Source organism: Staurois parvus, unplaced genomic scaffold, assembly GCF_062004578.1.
Source record: "Staurois parvus isolate SC_StPar_1 unplaced genomic scaffold, SC_StPar_1.0 ptg000244l, whole genome shotgun sequence".
Classification (NCBI taxonomy): domain Eukaryota; kingdom Metazoa; phylum Chordata; class Amphibia; order Anura; family Ranidae; genus Staurois; species Staurois parvus.
The window spans coordinates 3,485,784-3,510,772 of NW_028318040.1; the positions used below are offsets into that span (position 1 = coordinate 3,485,784).

At 39.6% G+C, this 24,989-nt stretch overlaps 1 protein-coding gene across 3 annotated transcripts in view; it reads left to right on the top strand.

Annotated features, from left to right (window-relative positions):
- CXXC4 (CXXC finger protein 4) overlaps positions 1-24,989 on the top strand; it is a 347,965-nt gene that overhangs the window by 42,729 nt on the left and 280,247 nt on the right. The window lies entirely within an intron of this gene.

The window sequence follows — 24,989 nt, forward strand, 5'->3', positions numbered from 1 at the left end:
ATGGTACAAGGCTATTCACAGCAGCCTTGTACCATGTGACAAGCTGTGACCAATCACAGCTCACTCAGTAGTTCTTAATGGCTGCAAGAATGCAGCTAGACAGAAGGATAAATGATTGCTTTTACATCCTTTATGGGTGTAAAAGCAATCAGTGTAAAAAATAAAAATCTTCATCACCCCCCACAAGTAGTTCAGTGTCACCATGGTGACACTGTACTGCTAGGGTGACAGTATGTAAAAAATAAATAAATAAATAAAAAATAATATTAAAATTTTTTTTTAAATTATAATTTTTGGTTATAAACTAATTTGGGTTATTTTGTTTTTACTAAAAATATAACGGAATAAATTTTGGCCAAGATTTATGATGAAATACTATTTATTTGTAAAATTTTATAAGAAAAACCCCTTTTTTTCAAAACTTTTGGACTTTTTAATTTACGTAGCAAAAAAAATAAAAATCCCAGTGGTGAATAAATACCACCAAAATAAAGCTTTATCTGTCTCAAAAAAATGCTAAAAAATTCATATGGGTACAGAGTTGCATGACCGCGCAATTGTCATTCAAAGTGTGATAGCACTGAAAGCTGAAAATTGGCCTGGACAGGAAGGTCCAGGAAAGTAAAATTGTCCAGACTGGAAGTGTTTAAAAGAATTGACTAAATGTAGGCTTTAATGTAAAAAATATTTTTACTTTGCTGCCTCTTTCATATAGCTGCTGTGAGCTGCACCATGCTCATATATGGCGGGTACAGTCAAGGTATTCCAGTGGCCACTTTGTTCTATAATCAGAAGTACCTACAAGTCACCTGTGGCAGCCAGTAAAATATACAAATGATGTGCTGACAACTTGGTAGCTCAAAGGATAAGTTCACCTTTTGACAAAAAATAATAAATACAATTTTTTTGCAGGTGAAAAAATGTGCATTTATAATTTTTTCGTTTTGGGACCCTGCCCCCTGAATGAGGGCAGGTGGAGCTCTGCATGGGCGCATTTTTTTTTTTTTTTTGACAGCTAGCAGGGAGAAAAGATCCCCTGGTAGCTGTCAAAGCGGGGGAGTGGGGGCCAGTCCATTCATATCATAACATATTACATGTTACACCCTGAATATGGGTGTAACATGTTATGAAAGGTGAACTTATCCTTTCAGGAATCATGAATAAAGACAGGAATGTTAAAATCTATGTGGAAAAATGTTACAAGATGTATTAAGTAAAATATTTTATAAAGGTGAACTTGTGCACTTAGTAATTCTCAGGTTCTTAAGCACAGCACATAATCACTTCTAAAGTAAACAATAAAAAGAGCTAGGATGATGTGCAAAGTGCAGTAATGTATCACCTAATCACATTTCAGTTTACTGAAATCAGGCAAACAAAATTTGATTGCATACTGGTTACTATAGATTGCTGCACTTAGTGCATTGCTCTTAGCCTTACTGAGTAACCCATTATCATCAACTGGAAATTATGGAATTTTAAACAAGTTGCAATTGTGTTTTAGCTATTGATTTTATTTACGTTTTGTTAAAAATGTCAACATTGGGCAGATTGAGGCAGAATTGCTCTGTTCATATATTATATACACTGTTCAGAATGCTAAATCAGGGGTGGGCAACTGTGGCCCTCCAGCTGTTGTAGAACTACAAGTCCCATGAGGCATTGCAAAACTGACAGTTACAAGCATGACTCCCAAAGGCAGAGGAATGATGGGACCAGGGGCGGACTGACCCTTTGGAAACTTGGGCACTGCCTGAGGGCCCGGTGTCAGTAGGGGGCCCCATGAGATGCCCCTGGTACCTTTTTCATAGGCTTTTTTGAGTTTGGGCAAGGACACAGGGGCCCCATGATCCCCTATTGCCCGGGGGCCCCATGAGTTGTCAGTCCGCCCCTGGATGGGACTTGTAGTTCACCAACAGCTGGCGGGCCACAGTTGCCCACCCCTGTGCTAAATGAATGCAAAATCGTAATGATGGAGTGAGAATCTCCTATAACGGTCATGGTAGGTGAATTAACCAGACGAATAAAGAAATCATGTGACAAATTATCCCTGAGATAGTAAGGGGTCTATTCATAAGGTGCCAAAATATGAAAACGGAGCATCCAATGATCAAAGAGGTTGATTTACTAAAGCTGGAGGGTGCAAAATCTGATGCAGCTCTGCATAAAAACAAATCAGTTTCCAGGTTTTTTTTGTCAAAGCTTAATTGCCCAAGCTGAAGTTAGAAGCTGGTTGGCTGCCATGCATATCTGCAGCAGATTTTGCGTACTCCAGTTTTAGTAAATCTTCCCCATTTGTATTTAAGGTCCTAAAGACATCATCCGATTTGTATAGCATGGACTTACCCACTTACATGAAAATATTTATGAATAGACCCAAAGTAAAAAATTATTGTGTAAAATTCATACCACTTTCATCCAAAAATCACACATTCTCCTAGTAGCGTTCAGCTGGAAAATGTGTGAACTGGGTGAAAGTTGTGTGAATCTTGTGTGAAAACATTTCTAGAGCACTAAGAGTTTGTTAGTCATATTATCTTCTGGCATCTAGTTAAAACCAAAATATGTTATTGGTGGATTTAGTTTTGGGATATTAGAGGAAGTATCTGCTGGTTAGCATTTCCCTAACAATTTCCCTGTTGGCTTTAAGGGAAACACAGAAGCTGCATTTTTCACTTCTGAAAATGTTGGTTACCTGACTGTTCTGGCTTTATTTCTTTGAGTCACTAGCTTGGGCCACACATGTACATAAGAATTTCCATCTTTTCTCTGACTTTGCTGGTTTGCTTACGGTAGTTGTTCAGGTCTGTGACTCTAACAGTACTGAAGCCAGTGGGGTTGCATAATTGGCAGGTAATTGATATTTTTAGAGAGAGGTTTGCACCCAACTAGCAGCAACCTCATAAAGACAACTTCTCATACTTCCTTTCCAGTGGGCAGCTGCTCAAGTTCTTGGTCTTATGCAGAGCTATGACCGCTGCTACTATGTGACACTTTTGAATGTGTACAATAACTTGTTCCAATTGTACACTGTGGTTCCTCCTGCAAGCTCCTATGCCACTTCAGGACAGAGTAGTGACATGGGGCTTGCAGGAGGAACCAAAGCGCTAGACCACGCCTCTAATACTCTTAGAAGTGTCAAATTTCAGCAGCAGCAATGGCTCTGCAACAGAATGAAGACTGGGGTCTGTTGGAAGGTACGTGTAAGGCCCCTTTCATGTGGGCGTTCTGTATGACCATTTTTCGTTTGTCATTTTACAGCTGAAAAACAGTCACCCATATAATTCTATGGACTAGCGGATGTAAACAGATGATCATCTGTTTACATGCATCCATTTATCCATTAACATCCGTTTTTTTGAACGGAAGAAAACCCTATCCGTCCTTTCACACTCAAGAAAAAACGGATGAGTTCACATCAGTTTTTCATCAGTTCACACCAGTTTTTCATCAGTTTACATCAGTTCACATCAGTTTTTCATCGGTTCACATCAGTTATTCATCAGTTCACATCCGTTTTTCATCAGTTTACATCAGTTTTTCATCAGTTCAGATCCGTTTTTCATCAGTTCACACCAGTTTTTCATGAGTTTACATCAGTTATTCATCAGTTTACATCAGTTTTTCATCAGTTCAGATCCGTTTTTCATCAGTTCACACCAGTTTTTCATGAGTTTACATCAGTTATTCATCAGTTTACATCAGTTTTTTCATCAGTTTACATCAGTTTTTCATCAGTTCACACCAGTTTTTCATCAGTTTACATCAGTTTTGCATCAGTTATACATCAGATTTTCATCAGTTTACATCAGTTTTTCATCAGTTAACACCAGTTTTTCATCAGTTTTTTCATCAGTTTACTTCAGTTTTTCATCAGTTCACACCAGTTTTTTATCAGTTTACATCAGTTTTTTCATCAGTTTACATCAGTTTTTCATCAGTTCACACCAGTTTTTCATCAGTTTACATCAGTTTTCATCAGTTCACATCAGTTATGCATCAGTTTACATCAGTTTTCATCAGTTTTTCATCAGTTCACATCAGTTATTCATCAGTTTACATCAGTTTTTCATCAGTTTACACCAGTTTTTCATCAGTTTAGGTCAGTTTTTCATCAGTTCACACCAGTTTTTCATCAGTTCACACCAGTTTTTCATCAGTTTACACAGTTATTCATCAGTTCACACCAGTTTTTCATCAGTTCACACCAGTTTTTTATCCGTTCACACCAGTTTTTCATCAGTTCACTCCAGTTTTTCATCAGTTTACGTCAGTTTTTCATAAGTTTACACCAGTTTTTTATCCGTTCACACCAGTTTTTCATCAGTTTACCTCTGTTTTTCATCAGTTCACACCAGTTTTTCATCAGTTAACATCAGTTTTTCATCAGTTCACACCAGTTTTTCATCAGTTTACGTCAGTTTTTCATACGTTTACATCAGTTTTTCATCAGATCACATCAGTTTTTCATCAGTTTATGTCAGTTTTTCATCAGATCATACCAGTTTTACATCAGTTTACGTCAGTTTTTCATCAATTTAAATTCATTTTTTTACATCCTTTACCAATGCAAAAATGAACCGTATGTCTGTTTACATCTGTTTTTCCGTTTTTCGTCCGTTCCATTTTTTTTTTTTTTTTTATGGAAGAAAAATAGGGTTTTCACCCATTCAAAAAAACTATTTTAACCCCTTGCCCTCCAGAGGATTTGCCCCCCTTCCTGACCAAGCAATTTTTTGCGTTGTGGCGCTGCGTTACTTTAACTGACAATTGCGCGGTCATGCAACGCTGCACCCAAATTAAACTTGCGGCCTTTTTTCCCATGAATTGAGCTTTATTTTGGTGGTATTTGATCGCTTGTGCGGTTTTTATTTTTTTGCTATAAAAAAAGGCTGACAATTTTGAGAAAAAAACAATATTTTTGACTTTTTGCTATAAAACATATCCAGTAAAAATATTTAAAAAAACAAAATTCGTCATAAATTTAGGCCAAAATGTATTCTGCTACATGTCTTTGCTAAACAAATCCCAATACATGTAAATTAATTGGTTTATGTGAAAGGTATAGCATTTACAAATAGTGGTATATATACTGGGATTTTTTTTTTTTTTTTTTACTAGTAATGGCAGTGATCTAGTGGGACTGCGGGACCTCAGCGGGTATTCTGACACTGGGGGAGAACTGACTTGGTGTCAATGACATCCCCAGTGACACCAGTACAGTGATCGGTGCTAATAAAAAGCACTGTCACTGTGCTAATGGCACTGGGCAAGAAGGGGTTAACATGTGGGGCGATTAAAGGGTTTGTATGCTTCACTGTAACCACACTGCTTTTTATGGCTGTGCTATGCACAGCCATGCAAAGCAGTGTGCACGAGCTGGCAGGGAGAACTGTTCTGTTTACTGACAGTTCTCCCCTCGTCGGAAGTCCTCGGCAATCACTGGGCGACGGCGAATAATCACCATCCGTACCGGTGTTTGACAGCCTCGCGCCTCGTGCTGGCCCCATACCTGGAAATGCACAATCACGTACATATACATGATTTTGCGCACCCATGCCGCCCTGTAGCAGTATATCTGCTAAAGGGCGGACAGGAAGCGGTTAACAAATGCACACATTAACAGATGTAAACAGATGATCATCCGTTTACATCCGCTAGTCCATAGAAATACATGAGTGTCCATTTTTCATTTGTAAACATACACATGAAAAACAGACATACAGAACACCCGTGTCAAAGGGGCCTAATTTTCTTCCATAACAAAAAAAAAAAAACAGAACGGAAGAAATACGGATGTAAACAGACAAAAAAACGGATGTAAATGGACATACGGTACATTTTTGCATTGGTAAAGGATGTAAAAAAAAGGATGTAAATGGATGAAACTGATGAAAACTAATAAAAAACTGGTGAAAAACTGATGTGAACTTATGAAAAACGGATGTGAACTGATGAAAATGGATATGAACTGATCCGTTTTTTCTTGGAAAAAACATGACTGAACTGATTAAAAAAACGGAACACCGGTGTGAAAGGACCCTTCGGGAACTTAAACTGAAAAAGCAGAAGAACAGTAATTAGAATAACAGGGTCTTTAAAATTTAGGATATAGATAAATCAGAAACTTAGACCTAGATTTCAGTGACACTGCTTTTTAATATTTACTTAAAATTTTGAAATTTTGGAACTCGATCATGTAGATGTAGGGGTTGATTTACTAAAGCTGGAGAGTGCAAAATCTGAAGCAGCTCTGCATAGAAACCAATCAGCTTCCAGGTTTTTTTGTCAAAACTTAATTGAGCATACAGAAGTATTCGGCTACCATGCACAGCTGCACCAGATTTTGCACTCTCCAGTTTTAGTAAATCAACCCCGAAATGTCCTTCACTACAGCTTTGCAATGCTAGATCTCATGCCTCTGGAATACTGAAGAGACCTGAACCATCTCCAGTGTCCTGACGTGGCTACTTTTTCCTTATTTTTTTTCTGGAAAGAGTCATTTTTTTCATGGCAGTCACAGTAATGAAGATTGTGCTGCTTTAGGCATCTTCCAGCATGAATGCAGTTTAGTGAATGAGCACTTGCCCACACAGTTTCTGGGAAATGTTCCTAATGTTTGTGCCAACAACAGCGTGGTTCTGTTAGCTGCGTAAGGGAGTTTCGAACCTTGGCATATTGAACCACCGTTTTATAAATAAAGATTTCAGTGTATTGTGGTCAAACTACTTGGTACCTAAAGGAAACCCTTTTCTAGCATGCATAGGTCCTCACATTTCTGCTGACAGGTGTGCATCTTGAATCTTGTTTGTCACTGTAGATTAGTAGAACTATGAATGTATCCACAATGTAAGTAAAGACTCAAATCTCCAACCTAAAATGTCCATTATTTGCCAAAATGATCATTTTTTCAGTACTGGAAACAAGTGATTGCTGAAAATAACAATCACATAGCCAAAAATAATGATTGTTATGGCAAACACATGCATTGTAGCTCAGTAAATTAGGCCAATTGCCTTTCAGTTAATTTGCTGTGCAAGTTCAACTAGAAGCTAAGCCACAGCTAGTCTATATTCATGCACTTGGCTTGTATTCTGGACCTTCCATGTTTGAATAACCTCAGACTACACAAGGGTTACTTGGTGGTTTTACCTTTCCTTCAAAGCCTTTGAAGCCTTGTTAGACTTCAGATATGCAGAGATGAGTGTGCAGGTTGATTAGGAAAGAGGAGATTGCTATCGTCAGATATTATTTACCAGCAGACCTGAAAGTCTCAGTTCAGCATTCTCTCAGATGCTGAGCTGCAATTAGCAACGTTCAGTAGGCACCCCCTTTTAATTTTTTGTACACGTTTTAATTACTTTTCAAAATTGGGCTATTTGGATTAGACTTTTAGAATGTGTTTTTTCATGCAAAATCCATTTTAAAACAAGCATATAAATTGTGCACATATGAGGTATACAGCAAAAAAGTATCATATGAAAAAATGTTACTTGTATGTTTTTCCTCTGTTATTGATGTGTTTTAATTAAATAATTCTGTCTGTATTGTCTAAGTTAGTTTTTGGCCCTAAAATTTATTTGGCAACATGAAACCTCTGAAATATGCTTGTTCTCTAACCTCTATTTTAGATTTCTAGTTTCCTGCCAGATGGATGCTGATGTCATTTGTGTTGTCACTGAAATCTGGGTTCAGGCAATGAAAATATACAGTTATGTACTGCCTATTTACAACATATTGTTGAGATGAGGTCTACAAGTAAATCTGCATTTAAAACATGAGTCAAGAGCCAATTTGCATACATGATGCAATTGTATTTCCTTCACCACTGGTTGAAGGAGAGAAAATTGCTCAATTCCCCATCAACACAGTCAGTGTTGATGGGGTAATCCCCGTAGCACTATTGTGTTCTATCGGGCAGGGAGCCTTTCCCTCCTGGCAGCTATAGCCGCAGGCAGTGATCGCACAGAAACAAAATGACAGGTTGGTGGTACTGAAGTTGATCGATAGAAATGGCAGCTGAACTGGCCAAATTTCGATCCATCTATCGCTGGTTTAAAACTGTAACTAAAGGTGTAAAAGTGTAACTAAAGGCAAAACTTTTTTTAGTTTTGGACAGAGTGGAGATTGATTAGAACCCATGTTAGGTGTTTATTGCTATATGTGCCCCCATTAGGGAGATCTACTCTCTCTATTTTCTCTAGTAAAATAAAATCCCAATTTTGGGGTGACATCAAAACACTAATAGGGGAAAATCTTCCAAAGTGGGCAATAGTACTGGTGACACACTGGGATTCCCTCGCTTTGAAGGAATTACCTCTTCCTTCTTGTTTGACTATGGCACAGGAAGTGATGGGAAAATAGGGGTTATAGCCTTCCCTTACTCTATCCAAAATGAAAAGAAAAAGTTGAACCATTAATTACACTTTAAAGGGAAACTGTAATGGTGTTGACTCAATTTTACTTTTTAATCTAAAGTTTTACCTATATTTTTACTATAGTTCCTATACACAAACACACACGTATCACTTGGTACAGCACCGTTAATCTTGATCAAAGGCCCCATTTACACTTCACATAGTGGAAATGCATGTTCCCGCTCAGGGTTTTCTTTACATGTTTTTCACGCATTTTCACACGTCACGCATAAGGCAGCCCATTCACTGGACACTTTATTAGATGCACCCTGCTAGTACTAGGTTAGACCCCCTTTTGCCTCAGAACTGCCTAATTCTGCATAGCATAAACTAAACAAGGTGTTGGAAACATTCCTCAGAGATTTTGGTCCATATCGACATGATAGCATCACGCAGTTGCTGCAGATTTGTTGGCTGCACATCTTTGATGCAAATCTGCCATTCCACATCCTAAAGGTGGTCTATTGGATTGATATCTGGTGACTGTGGAGGCCATTGGAGTACAGTGAACTCATTGTCATGTTCCAGAAACCAGTTTGAGATGATTTGAGCTTTGTGACATGGTGCATTATCCTGCTGGAAGTAGCCATCAGAAGATGGGTACACTGTAGTCTTAAAGGGATGAACATGGTTAGCAACAATACTCCGGTAGGCCGTTGCGTTTAAACAATGCTTAGTTGGTACTAAGGGGCTCAAAGTGTGCCAAGAAAATATCCCCCACATCATTACACCACCAGCACCAGCCTGAACTGTTGATACAAGGCAGGATGGATCCATGCTTTCATGTTGTTTACGCCAAATTCTGACACTACCATCTGAATGTCGCAGCTGAAATCGAAATGCATCAGACCAGGCAACGTTTTTCCAGTCTTCTATTGTCCAATTTTGGTGAGCCTGTGCAAATTGTAGCCTCCATTTCCTGTTCTTAGCTGACAGGAGTGGCACCCTGCTGCTGTAGCCCATTTGCTTCAAGAGTCGACGTGTTGTGCATTCCGAAATGGTATTCTGCAAACCTTGGTTGTAACGAGTGGTTACTTGAGTTGCTGTTGCCTTTCTGTCATCTCGAATTAGTCTGCCCATTCCCCTCTGACATCAACAAGGCATTTTTGTCCACACAACTGCCACTTACTGGATATTTCCTCTTTTATGGACCATTCTCTATAAACCCCAGAGATGGTTGTGCGTGAACATCCCAGTAGATCCGAAGTTTTTGAAATACTCCAACCAGCCCATCTGCCACCAACAACCATGCCACATTCAAAGTCACTTAAATCCCCTTTCTTCCCCATTCTGATGTTCGGTTTGAACTTCCCCAAGTTACCCTCACCACGTTTATATGCCTAAATGCATTGAGTTGCTGCCATGTGATTGGCTGATTAGCAATTTGTGCTATCAAGCAACTGAACAGGTGTACCTAATAAAGAGGCTGGTAAGTGTGTGTATATATACAGCCCTGGCCAAAAGTTTTGACAATGACACAAATATTAATTTTCACAAAGTCTGCTGCTTCAGTGTTTTTAGATTTTTTTGTCAGAAGTTACTGTGGTGTACTGAAGTATAATTACAAGCAATTCATAAGTGTCAAAGGCTTTTATTGATAATGACATTAAGTTTATGCAAAGAGTCAATATTTGCAGTGTTGACCCTTCTTTTTCAAGACCTCTGCAATTCACCCTGGCATTCTGTCAATCAATCTCTGGGCCACATCCTGCCTGATGGCAGGCCATTCTTGTGTAATCAATGCTTGGAGTGTGTCAAAATTTGCGGGGGCGGGGGGAGGGGTTGTTCATTTGCCTCTTGAGGATTGACCACAAGTTCTCAATGGGATTAATGTCTGGAGAGCTTTCTGGCCATGGACCCAAAATGTCGATGGTTTGTTCCCCGAGCCACTTAGTTAGCACTTTTGCTTTATGGGAAGGTGTTCCATCATGCTGCTAAAGGCATTGATCTTCAAACTGTTCTTGGATGGTTGGGAAAAGTTGCGCTCTGAGGATGTTTTTGTACCATTTTTTATTCATGGCTGTGTTTTTAGACAATGTTGTGAGCAAGCCCTTGGCTCCCTTGGCTGAAAAGCAACCCCACACAGGAATGGTCTCAGGATGCTTTACTGTTGGCATGATACAGGACTGATGGTAGTGCTCACCTTTTCTTTCCCAGACAAAGTTTTTTCCGGATGCCCCAAACAATCGGAAAAGGGATTCATCAGAAAAATGGCTTTACCCCAGTCCTCAGCAGTCCAATACCTGTACCTTTTGCAGAATATCAGTCTGCCCCTGATGTTCTTCCTGGAGAGAAATGGCTTCTTTTCTGTCCTTCTTGACACCAGGCCAGCCTCCAAAAGTTTTTGCCACGCTGTGTGTGCAGATGCATGCACACCTGTCTGCTGCCATTCCTGAGCATGCTCTGCACTGGTGGTGATCCGATCCCACAGCTGAATCAACTTTAGGAGATGGTCCTGGAGCTTGCTGGACTTTCTTGGGCACCTTGAAGCCTTCTTCACAACAGTTGAACCTCTCTCTTTGAAGTTCTTAATGATTCGATAAATGGTTTATTTAGGCGCAATCTTAGTAGCAGCAATATCCTTGCCTCCGAATCCCTTTTTGTGCAAAGCAGTCATGACTGTACGTGTTTCCTTGCAGGTAAATTAATATTTGTGTCATTCTCAAAACATTTGGCCAGGGCTGTACTATATATATATATATATACAATATAGAAATATATTTGTACAATAGTAGATAAGGAGAAACACCTGACAAAAGGAGTCTTAGGTGTAATATTAATATGCAGTATTCCATTTTTACCTGAGTAAAGAATTTCAAATCAATATTTTTAATCCTGACTATACTAATAAGAAAATCACAATATGTTATCTTAAATACATTTTACTTAATACTTAAGGGGGACTCCCTTTCACAAGCTAGTATGAGAATAAAGCCCTAGGACACCACTCCACTTTTCTTCTGCATGATGACACACAGAGAATAATGCAGGACTAGGAGGCAGGGAGGTGACTAAAGCTGGCCATACACAATTCCATTTTTATTTGAATGTGTTTTTAAAAAAAATCATCCATTAGAACATTATTCAACTAATTTAATTCCAAATCCATTAACATTTCATCCGGAGTTGCTATTTGAATGGAATCCCATATGTATTAAACTGGTTTCATAACGCAATGTACAGTTTTTCACCCACAGAAACCACATTCACAGTTACAATTTTGCTAGTTCAAAAAATATTTTCCATCCTGGTTAAATTTTCTCATAACAGTTGAAAACTACCCCACTAACTATTAGAAAATTGAACAAGTGTTCTTAAAATGAAAAATTGGAAACAAAATTCTACTGGTGTATGACCAGCTTTGGAGATGTACCTTCTGAAGACCACAGGTTCTGAATCCTGGACTGACATAATCTGCAGATTCACACTTCCTAGTAGGTGAAAACATTACTAGAAAAAAGAGTTTACCTCAATTTTAAGATTAGAAACAGGATTATATGAGGCTGATTTTATAGAGCATGTAGCTTATAGTGCTTTTAAAGGGATTGTTTTTTACAAACATAGTATAATGGTTTTTGACAGAGAAAACCTGATTCTCCTCTTCTCTGGTCTGCCACCAGTACTCCTGGCTTCTCTCCTGCTGAGTGCCCCCATAGAAAGCCACTTGCTATGGGGGCAGTTAGGCTAGATCCTGAGCTGTGCTATGTGTTTCTATTGAGGCACGCAGACCAGCCCCACCCCGCCTCCTCTCTCTCCTCACAGGCTGTGGTTGACAGCAGCAGGAGCTATTGTCTCCCACTGCGGTCTCCATGGCCAGAGGAGAGAAAGCATAGAGAGCCGCTGCTCTTGGGCACAGTGCTAGATGGTGATCAGGCTTAGGTAAGTATAATAGGGGGCTGGTGGGGGGATGCACACAAAGTTTTTTTTACCTTAATGCATAGAATGCATTTTGGTAAAAAAAAAAAACTATTGCCTGTAGAATCACTTTAGGCCATACAATTAATTAATTTTCTAATGTGTACTGTGCTAGACATCTCACATGTACTAACACAATTTTAATCTTCGTTAACATTTCAGTGTTGGGGTAAGGTGAAATGCTAATGGTTAGGGCATTTAATTGACGTTAGGCTAAAGTGACCCTGTCCCCAGAGTGGCAGATAGTGTCTCTCTAGGGCTTAAAGACATATATTAAAGGGGGAAAAGACATTTACGCATTTCAGTAAATATGGAAGGCTTATATTATAGCATAGATGACTTGGACAGGCAATCTCAGTATGAAATTCTAAACAAATACATGTTATGGATTGCAATATATCTGTTTTTACCAGGGAAATAATCTTTGTTGAGGGAAAGATCATCTATTTATCTTATTAATGAGTACCTTTTACTAATGCACCAGTCTTTTATTGAACTGCTGTTTAAATACCTCATTTGCAAAAAATGATGAAATATTTGAGCTGTGTTGGCATATTATACATAATTAATTTTTATTATATGCTCCTTTTCAAGAGTGGAGTGTGTATTATCAGCCCTGTTCTTCTTGACAAGCACATCCTATGGAAGCTTGGCTAAATGATGTAGGTGGTTACAGAAACACAGCGGTGTGTAATGATTGAATGTTAACTCATTGATTAACTACTTCATGTTGACAGAGAGCAGGTGTAAACCATGTCTGGATTATCCCTTATGCCACTGCAGGCCTAGGAGAAGAATTAACTGATTTCTATGGATCACTTGCTTTATCACTAATCTAGCAGGAAATGACTCGTAGGGGGGAAAAAAAATCAACATTCTTGTTTGTAGAAAAAAAGATATTGAGGGAGCTTTTACCAACAGAATCAGGAACATAGTGCTTCTTAGCCAAGAAATGTTGACAGTTTAGTGTATTTAGGGTGCTTGATTATTTGTTTTATTTTTTTATACAATTGTAAATGAGCAATGGTGCAAATAGCCTTAAAATGGACCTGAACTAAAAAAGTGAAGATTTGCTAGGTCATGAGAAAGATTTTAGGAATGTTAATTGTACTTAAGCAGTATCTTGAAAATGTACCCTTTGTCTTGAATTCCTCCTTAAAAAAACATTGCACTGCTTGGTTTGTGAGGGTGCCTAGGTCCACCTTTGTCTACAGCTTCAGTGTTTATATGTAGTGTAAGGTCTTAAGCTGGATACACACGTATCGAAATTCAGCTAGTTCAGCAGAGATCGACAGAATTTTAATCTGTGTGTAGCCCTCTCTGTTCAACAGAAGTCGAACGTTACACCAGCTTCTGTTGATTGGTCCTGCTGGAAAACCAGCATTTGATCAGACTGTGGGGGAATGAAGAAACAACTCATAGTGTGTACAATCTTAAGGCACTGCTGCTTGAGACTGCTAGTCTCAGGAGATTTGAAGTGAAATTTGGTAATGCCACCACTGTGCTCAGTGTTCTCCGTGCTGGAGGCTTTCTGGCATGAGGAAGCAAAACGTTACCACTACCAAGATGGCTGCCCCCCACAATGAGAGGCAGTCCAGAACAAAGCTTTTTTTAAGCTAAACTCTTGGATAAGCAAATTTTACATACAAGAGGCGTATATGCTCTTTATTGAATGTCGTGTGCTTTGTGCATTTTTCAGATCTGTGCAGTAATCCAGTGTGGAACGTCTGCCTCTGTGCAGGAGCTTCCTGTATTAGGACAGGTCACTGTTGCTCTCCCTCTTTGTACACAGTGACTGGTCTTGTATACTCACTTCCCATGTAGATTTATGCAGGCTTCCTGTAGTAGAAGGATGTACTGGTCCTTCTGATAGCTCTGCTCTCCCTCTGCCCCTGCTATGTAGAGCACAATGATGATGTCACTGACATTTTTCCTAGGTAGTATTTGGGTATTCAAAGGCATTTGGTGCACACAAAGTATATTTATATGCTTTGCAGTTATTGAAGAGTATATTTAGATAAAGGTTTTTGTGCTAGATGTTCAGCTTTGGGTCAGAAAAGATCAGCTGCAAGAAAACACAGGCAATACTGGTGACTAGTCATTTGCTCTCTTACTGTTTTTTTATGAAAACAACATCATCCAGAGTTCAGTTCCTCTTTAGATCTCTTGATTGCCTTCGGCTTTCTAGGACTGTGGGTCACACTTATAACATGGCATTTGGAAATCCAGATTCATGTTTCTGTGACCACAATGGCTGGAAAAGGAGCTTGGTTTCAGCATGGCAGTGGATCAACTTTTTTATGACATGTCTTCTAATTAAGGTAACATTTTGGGTCAGAGCTGTAAACCCTTTCTTTGAGGGAAGTCCTTGTGTGCTGTAGAGGAGTGACAATTCTATGCAAATTCTTACCCACTAACATATTGCATCAATCTGATGTAAATTTTTTCTTCTTGTGACTCTTGACATTCATACATCTATCTCTTTTAAACCCAAGCTTCAGCCAAAACATTTTTAGTGTGAATAGAATGGGGCAAGGTAATAACCTCTGGCATTTTTTTTTCATTTGCTTTCTGTGTCTCCTCTGGGGCATTTTATATTAATTCCAGTATGTCATGGGGCAGACAACAATGAATAGTATCTTCGACAACAATGAATAGTATCTTCAATGGGTCCAGAAAGAGAACCTTTTATTGGTGAAGTGCGAAGGGTTAGGACGTCTGTTTGTAGTGCTGCCTGGTTTCCTTTGTTTCGCGGGGACAGAAAGTGAGCCAGTTGGGGTCACAGACAGCAATAAAAACTCAAGAGAAATTTGGATTTCTCCCCACTATGCCCAGAACTAAGAAGAAAAGTTTTGTCTGAAGTTAAGCTTTATGGCAAACCTGAGACCAGTAAAAATTAAAAATAAAGTTTACCATATGGAACTATGCTCATTCTTTTGCCCGCTTTTTTGCACACCTGAATAGTAATGCCCTTTTCTCTTGGCCCAAGACATGATAGGTCTGAGACTTTCTACCTTAAACAAATTTTTCAGTTTTGGCAATATGTGCTGTAGTACTTGTTGGCTGATTCCAGCTATTTGGAACTCCCATGGGTTTACCTTCTGGCAGAATTTTGCAGAGCCACCCCCCATCATAACCTTTTTCCAGTCTCAATCAGGCAGACTTTGCCCTTCAATGAAAATGCTGTTAAAGATGTTAAAGGAAACCTGTCATCGGAGAGACGAGGCTGCCACTACTGACTCCTTTTGAAAATAATAAATGTCTGGTTGAATTACTGAGTCAAATATACAGATTTTATGTTATTTATTTATTTCAGGTACAGGTATAGCACTGTCAATTTACTCAGCACTTTACATACAGTGCTGTGCAAAAGTATTTGCCCCCTTCCAGATTTTTGTTTTTTGCATATTTGTCACACTTAAATTAATCAGATCATCAAACAAATTTTACGATTACACAAAGATAACCCAAGTAAAGACAAAATGCAGTTTTTAAATTATGATTTTATTTATTTAAAAAATAAAATATGATTTTATTTATTTATTACGCACTGCCACAATGCATTTTATTCTGGGAATGAAGGAGCAGTTGAATGACTCCACTGCCCATTGACAGAATGCAGTGCATTGTGTGAGAGTAGTAATAAGAGCAAAAGGAATGGTAGAGGGGCAAAAGGGGGAGGGTGAGCAGTGAAACTTTTCTCAGTAGCAAAGGCTGCTGTTAACCTTTGCAGCACCAAAAGACAGCCTCTCAGGGCAATATCTGGTGGCTCTGAAGGAGGAACTGGATGGAAGTTTTTACCAGAAGCATCCTCCTGTAGGTAATGGGATACACACCATTACATACAACTAATTAGCTGGTGTTGTAGCCTCCCCTCCAAAAAGCCCCACAAAACTTAACTTTTAGCTTTAATTTAGGCTTTCTTTCTTATGGCACTATATATAATATCATATGTGAGGATTTTCACAGTAACCAAATGGCCTTTGTAGCTTCATGCACAATTACAGAAACAGTCTACTGAGGACTTCTTTTATTGGTAGAAGACCAGACCAAGAATCTTCACCTTTTGCTATTCTACTTCTACTACTATTCTAAAGACGGAAATATTTCAAGGGATGAACATGTAGATGTAAAGAGATTCTTAGGATTCTCACTACAGTATAGTGATGAGCAGTTGCGAGGGTTGTACTTCTCTCCTGTGAGGAATGCCCTGCCACCTGATAGGATGTTGCCATGACACAGGTTAATTTACCAAGCCACTTTCACAGTGGTCAGATGAAAAGGAGAACATAAACTAGACAATGTTGTATAGGGACACAGGGTTCAGTCTTTCAGAAACAGTTGGGTTATACTGCCACCTATAGGAGGAATTGGACAGCCCAGTATAACACCTCAGTGAAGCCAGTAAAATCTGAAACCTTGGTGGAGGGAATGGACACACCCCACCCTACACACTGCCATAGGGAAATACACAGCTAAGGCTCTGAGTTACCTGCTGTGTGCTGAAGGGGGGGGGGGGGGCAGGCCATCTCCCAGCAGGCTGTTGTGTCAGCTTAGGATCTTGTCAGTGACTCATGCAGAGAGAGGAGAAATCAGGAAGAAATTACACTTGGTGCCTTGGATTCATGTGCGTACACACTATAGAAGGATGTGCTCTGTTTACTTTCTGTGTGTGAGGTTCACAACCACTTTAAGTTGCCTCTTTAAGTCTAGCAGAGCAACATGTCTGATCCCATGTGCAAGGGGAGCAGTTCCGCTGAATTGGATCTCTCCAATCCACTAACATTTAACATTTCCGGGGTGACTTGTAGTGGCCCTCCTCAAGGATCTGACACTGGCAGCCCTGATTGTTGCCCCTTATTTAGTCTTTCTTATTTCCAACAGGTGTGCTTCTCCTCCACCCTATCCAAGAAGTTTTCTACAGCTATGCTTGACTCTATGGTGAAACATAATTCTGCACCTTGCCATCCAGAATGAGGAGCCATAATCAGTTGATATAGCTCCCAAACTTCATGATACTATATTTGTTCTCATTGATGCTGTATGAGGCAGCATCAAACTAGAACAGCCAAGGCTGTATCTAGTGTTACTAGTTTAGCCCTAAAACTATCAAAATTCTTTTGGTACACCCCTTACTTGAACCTGTTCTGTATGGAGACAGGACACATTTTATTTGCTCTTCCAAAAAATTTAACATATCAATGTCCATTTTACAAAGAAGTGGGCCATCCTGACTGTGGATTCAATTATATGCCACCTTAATAAAACATTGACTGTACATATTGAAGTTGCATATTGAAGTTGCATAAGTTTCTGTGCATGCTTTTTGATGGTAAATGTCTTCATGCTGAATATTTAGAGAGCTTCATAAAGGACATCAATACTTGGGGTAAGGGTACTCGTTTTTTTCCCAGCAGAAGAAGCCAAGGCCCCAATCTGGGAAGACTCCTCCCACCTCTAAAGCCAAAAAGATTTCCTTTTGTTTCTCCCAAGAGTCACACTTTGTTTTAAAATCTTGGGTCTCTAAACCCTCTAAACCTGCAGACAAGTACTCTTCAGCATAGTGGGGGGATTTTATTGGCCTTTGCTGACTGCCAGTCAGAATGCATCTTGGATGCCTGTCCAAAGATTACAGACTAGAATTCTAATCAAGGGTTCTGCCACGCTTTTTGTTCTTCACACTTCTTGTGTCTCTGTACAGGCTAGCAGATCTCCTTCTTTTGAGCAGATCTTTTGAGCCAAGGAGTCATTGCCATTGTTCTCACAGCAGAAAGGTTTCAGGGTTATTACTCAAACATTGAAACTATTCCAAAACCAAAAGGGGACATTCCCCCCCATCTTGGATCTGAAGTCTTAAATAGCTTACTTTGGATCCAAGCATTTTGCATGGAATCCACCAGATCTGTCATACCCTCTCTCTATTAGGGTAAGATTCTAACTTATGTGGTTTTTCAAGACTGGTGGCTCAGTGATACTTTCATTTTGCAATGGGCACATAGCATCACCACTCTTCCATTTGGTCAGTCTTGTTCATCCCGAGTGATAACTAAAATATTGGCAACAGTACCAGCCTGGCTACACTCCCAGGGCATTTCTGTTAAGGGATACTTGCACAATCGGTTTTTGAGGGAACAGTTGGTTCAAACTCTGTCTGATAATATCATGTGGACAGCCCAGACTGTAAAAAGGTTTAGTTGGATCCTGACAACATTCTGTCCTCTTTGGACAAATTTGTCCAGTCTGTAGACAAGCCAATTAGCCTGACACCAAAAACCAGGTTATCTCTAGCCTGGTGCCTCACAAATCCAGCTCTGGATTTGGGGAAATCCTTTCTTTCGCTATCTTGGAAGATTCTAACAAAGGATGCTATCATGCAGGGCTGGGGAGGAGTCCTAAACGACTTGTTGGTGCAGGGAACTTGTTTCTCAGAGGAATCTTGTCTCCTGATCATCACTCTGGAGTTCTAAGTGATTTGATTCCCCCTACAATGCTTGACACACCAACTGCATCATCATTCATTTATGATCTAGTCGAACAATGCCATGGCATGGGGTACATCAACCACCAGAGAGCAACCAGAAGTCTTGGCGCAGCAGGAGAGGTAGGGATTTTAGCCTAGACAGAACTCCATGTTCCAGTATTGTCTGCCATTCACATTCCAGGTGGGGACATTTGGAAGGCAGACTTTCATAACAGCACCTTGACTCAGGGGAATGATTTGTACACCCTTAAGTGTTTCAGTGACTGTGTTATAGGTAGGGGACACCAAATACAAACCTCCTTGCCTCCAGGCTCAAAAACAAATTTTAAAAGATGCTAAGATTCTCTGTTGCAAGTAGCGGATGGTCTAGTGGCCCCATGGGATCAGTACAGCCCAATCTATGCCTTTCTTCCCCTGTAACTTCTTTCTCATCTACTCCGCCAGATTAAGATGGAGGCAGTTCTGTGATCCTCGTTGTTTTGAACTGGCCCAGCTAGATATAGTTTTTTGACCAGATCAAACCTCTGGCAGACACCCCCTGGGCTTTTTCAGTTCAAGTGGACCTCCTAAACTAAGGACCAGTTGAAGCCCAGGTCTTGAGTAACAGGAGTCTCCCTAAATTGGTAATTCCCAGGCTTTAAAAAGCAGGAGAATTCTACCTCCTGAAAGGTTTCCCATTGCGCACGGAAGGCTTATTTTTCCTGGTGCAAGGAAGGAAGATTCCATATCAGGAAATACTCTATGGGACATATCCTGACCTTTCTGTAATCAGGATCAGCATATGGCCCTAGGTATCATCGAAGTGCAAGTGTTGTCCCTTGCAATCTTATTCCATAGACAGCTAGCCTCCCATTCTTTTGTTGAAGTGACACTAAACACACACTGTTTAATTTACATTACCCCTTCTATTTCTGTATGTGGATGATGGCTTTGTAATTATTTTAATAAAAAAAAATCTAAGTACCTTTTTTCCTAATCAATATACAGCTGTCACATGACCGAGCTCTTTCCCAGCCTGTCTGCAGGGAAACAGTGGCAGGAGGAGCTTTTAGTCCTCTGCTGCTGGTCACATGTTCAAAATAAAAAAACAGCCTTTGGAATACAGAGTAAATATAAGTAATAATATTAATAAACTGTTTTAAATCGTCATACATATATTTGCAGTGGGGACATGAACAGGAGGGTGAGACAGAGAACTGTGGAATCAGCCAGGCTTTTGCAGAATACAAAAAACTAATCCCATAGTGAATGAATGAATATGAACAGCATGTAATACAGCATTTAATGATAGTTTTTAACGATGTGGGTTTAATAACACTTTAAGATTTTCTATCGCATTGCTCTTTCTGTTCATCCACCTGTGCCTCCTTGGGATTTGAATATGGTTTTCTCAGCTGTTCAAAACCTCCTTTTTGAAAGATATACAGCTTTTTCTACTCTCATCCACAAGGCTTCCTCCTGCGAGATAAGGAACTGAACTGGCTGCCTTGTCCTGTAAAGAACCCTATGTGTTCCTATACAAGGACAAGGTGGTATTGAAGCCTAGAACCTCCTTTCTTGATTAGGTGGTTTCTGCCTTTGGCTTCATCGTGCTATCCTTTCTATGTCAAACTCCAGTACATTAGAAGGTAATTTTCCTTCACTGCCTAGAATTAGTTTGTGCTTCATCTTACCATTCATCTACTGCTTCCATTAGAAAAAGTCTGCCCTCTTAAAGACAAGGTTCTACCTTTTTCTGCCAAAGTCTCTGAATGCTTCTTGGGCTTTTTGAAATCATGCAACTGTTTCCCAGATTTCCATGGTTTCCACTTGGTCTTCTGTTTACATGTTTTACCAAGTTGATGTTCAGGCCTCATCTGATGCCAGCTTTGTGCTTATAGGTCTATTAGGGTTTTGTTAATGTTGCAAACCCCTCAACTGAAATGCTTTTGAATATCTCAATTGTCTCTGAATAACTGAATCCTGTGTACCTTATTGAACAAGAAAGAAAATTAGTATTATGAACTTGCCCTAAAATCCATTTCTTGGAATTCATTTTGTGATTATGATCTGCTCCCAATACTGCTTTCCACAAAATTGATGCATGATGGGATTGGGAGAGGTTATACCTGGCTGGCCATTGGCTTTTTTTGTTTGCTAGTGTCCAATCAGTGTCCTACTGTAGGTGGCAGTATAATCGAGTAGTCTTATCTGAATCCTGTGTCACTTAATGATTTTCAAGAAATAGATTTAATGTTAACCACTTGCTCTCCTGAGGATTTACCCCCCTTCCTGACCAGGCCTCTTTTTGCTACTCGGAGCTGCACTAATTCAACTGATAATTGCTCGGTCATGCAATACTGTACCCAAACAAAATTTATGTCCTTTTTTTCACATAAATAGAGCTTTCTTTCGGTGGTATTGGATCACCTGTGCGCTTTTTATTTTTCATGCTATAAACAAAAAAAAACAAAAATTTAAAAAAAAACCAATATTTTTTACTTTCGACTATAAAAAATATATAGTAAACTCAAAGTTAGTTATAAATTTAGGCCAAAATGTATTCTGCTACATGTTTCTGGTAAGAAAAATCCCAATAAGTGTATATTGATTGCTTTGTGTGAAAGTTATAGCGTCTACAAATTATAGTATAGATACTGCAATTTCCGCCATTTTTTTGCTGTACAGCGCTGCACTAGTTTAACGGACAGATGCGCGGTCATGCAATACGGTACATAAATGAAATTTATGTCCTTTTTTTCATACAAATAGAGCTTTCTTTCGGTGGTATTTGATCACCTGTGCGCTTTTTATTTTTGGCGCTATAAACAGAAAACTTTTGAAGAAAAAAACATTTTTTAAAAAAACAATATTTTCTCATTCCCGGTCATAAAAAATATCCCAAAAAACTAAAATTTCGTCATAAATTTAGGCCAAAATGTATTCTGCTACATGTTTTTGGTTAAAAAAATCCCAGTAAGTGTATATTGATTGCTTTTTTTGAAAGTTATAGCGTCTACAAACTATGGTATAGATAATGGAATTTACACAGCTTTTACTTTCTGACTGCTCATCACATTTCTTGAGGTGCTAAAATACCAGGATAGTACAAACACCCCCAAATGACCCCTTTTCGGAAAGTAGACACCCTAAGCTATCTGCTGAGAGGAATATTGAGTCCATGGAAGATTTATTTTTTTCCACAAGTTTCTGGAAAATGACAAAAACATTTTTTTTACACGAAGTTGTCATTTAAATTATTTATTTCTCGCACAAGCCATGGGTATATGTGGAATTACACCCCAAAATACATTCTGCTACTGCTATCGAGTATGGGGATACCACGTTTGTGAGACTTTTTGGGAGCCTAGCCACATACAGAAGCCTGAAATCCAATAACCACTTTGAAATCCTGAAGGTGCGTAACTTCCTCATTACACTTCCTCACTACCTATCACAGTTTCGAAGGCCCTGAAATGCCAGGATAGCACCAAACCCCCCCCCCCCCCCCCAAATGACCCCTTTCTGGAAAGTAGACACCCAAAGGAATTTAAAAAGAGGCATGGTGAGTATTCTGCAGATCTAATTTTTTCTCACAAGGTTTTGAAATATAAAAAAAGAACAGAAAAATATGTTTTTGTTTTTTTTCTTCATTTTCCAAAAAATTGTGGCAACAAATGAGATTTGCAAAATACTTACCATGCTTCTTATCAAATTCCTTGGGGTGTCTACTTTCCAAAAAAGGGTCATGGGGGGGTAGTTAGGTGCTATCTTGGCATTTCAGGGCCTCCAAAACTGTGATAGGTAGTCTGGAAGTGTAATGAGGAAATAAAGCCCTTTAAAAGCCTGAAGGTGCTTATTGGATTTTGGGGTCCTGTACTTGGCTAGACTGTCAAAATGTCTCTCACATGTGGTACCGCCATACTCAGGAGAAGTAGAAGAATGTATTTTGGGGAGTAATTCCACATATACCCATGGCATATGTGAGCAGTAAATCATTTAAGTGACACTTTTGTGTAAAAAAAAAAAAAAATTTTTTGTCATTTTCCAAAAACTTGTGGTAAAAAAATAAATTCTTCTATTGATTTAAAAACTACCATTTTAGATTTACAGAGGAGGTCTAGTGCTAGAATTACTGCCCTTGATCTGACGATCGTGGCGATACCTCACATGCATGGTGCAACCGCTGTTTACATAACGGCACAGGGTCAAGGCTTGTGCACACAGGTGTGCGCGCATGGGAGGGGAGATTTTTTTTTTCAGTTATTTTGATTTTTTTTTATTATTTTTACAGTGTACCTTTCATTTTTTTTTTTATCACTTTTAATGCTATCACAGGGAATGCAAATACCCTCTATAACTTCAATGGGCATTGTCATGTATTCTTTTTTTGAGAAATCTGGGGTCTATCAGACTCTGGATATCTCCTCTGCCCTTACATTATCTAATCAAACCAAAATTGGTGTGATCAGATGCTTTCCCAATTTACAAATGGCGCTGTTTATATCCTGCGAAACTGAAGTGATGAAATGCTTGTAGCTTTTGAATTCTGAGACCACTCTGGTCTCCAATCAGCTCTATGGTCAGCTGGCAGAAACACCGGCTGCATTCTCAGGTTCCCCCAATGGCACAGGACTGCCCGAGAAGGCCGTGGAAGGCAGTGGGGGAGGGGGCATCATCTCCCGCTGCTTGTAAAAGCAATCCTGCAGCTAATTAGCCACTAGGATTGCTTTTACATGAAAGCCGATCGCCGGCTGAAAAAAACGATACCTGGATGATGCCTGCAGCTGTAGGCATCATCCTGGTATAACCATTCATATTCCAGTGATGTACCAGTACATTGCTAATCCTTGTTGGGTGTATATGCTATGTTTTTATTTTTTTGTATGCAACCTGTGGACTGAATGAAAAAAAAGAGAAGAAGTCTCTGCCAGAAAAAGTGTGTGGTATGCCCACCATTAGAATATACCGCCCTGCATCCACCCACTTCTAATGGTGGGCACACATTAGGTCACACTTTGCCACAAGTGCCAGTTCCAAGATTGTACAAATGTCTAAATAGTGGCACGCTTGAATAAAAATCGTCCATGTATAAGTGGTACCCCATATGGAAAAAGGATGACACCAAGTCCCAAACTATCTTGCCACTGCTCCCCATGTAGTCTGGGCATCCAGGGGGCTCCCCGTGACTATCTTTTCCCTCGTAAATCCGAAACTTATAAGTATAGCCTCTTGTCCTCTCACAGGTCTTCTACATCATGACCCCATATCTGGCATGCTTGCAGGGGAGAAATTGTTTGGATGCAAGGCGGCCAGAAAATTAATCAGGGACTCATCAACGTAGATGTTTTGCTGGGGACTATAGACATCTGCAAATTTTTGGTTAAGGTGATTTGCAAGGGGCTGAATTTTGTGGAGCCGGTCAAATTTAGGGTCACCTCGAGGATGACAGAGTGTATTGTCATTGAAATGCATAAAACACATTATACTGTCATATCTATGCCTGGCCATGGCAGCAGAGAACACGGCATATGATGAATCGGGTCTGTGGACCAATACAACCGCAATTCATTTTTTTTAGTAATGCCCGTGTTGAGGGTTAGGCCCAAAAAAAAATGTAAATTCGAAAACCGTAATGAGTTTCCATGCGACTGGTCTGGTAAGGTTTGAATTTGGGTTGGCGGCGATAAATTGTTGTGCATATAAATTGCTTTGATCCACAATCAACGCATACAGATGTTCCGTGAAAAACAGCTCCAAAAATCAAGAGGCGTTAAATTTGCTATTTCCACCTGAATTCTGGGTTGGGCAGTGAATGGGGGAAGTACGGGTGCTGCAGAATTTGTGGGCTATCAATCGGGATTTGCAAGCACATCCGGAAGGATACTAGGAGCTCTACGGGCCTGTGTGCGAATTCTTTGTGGTTGCGGAACAATACTTGTGTTCACCACCGCACCAGCTTGTACTTCACTTATGGGACTCACCACATCGCCAAGTCATACTGCAGTGCTGTTATTATTATTATACAGGATTTATGGCGCCAACAGTTTGCTCAGCGCTACAATATAATGGGAGACAATACAGAACAATACAGTTCAATACAAGAGGGTTAGGAGGGCCTGATCCTGGGAGCTTACAATCTAAGAGATATGTGAAAGACCAGGATGTACTAGGCGACTAGTACTCACTAGTTCACC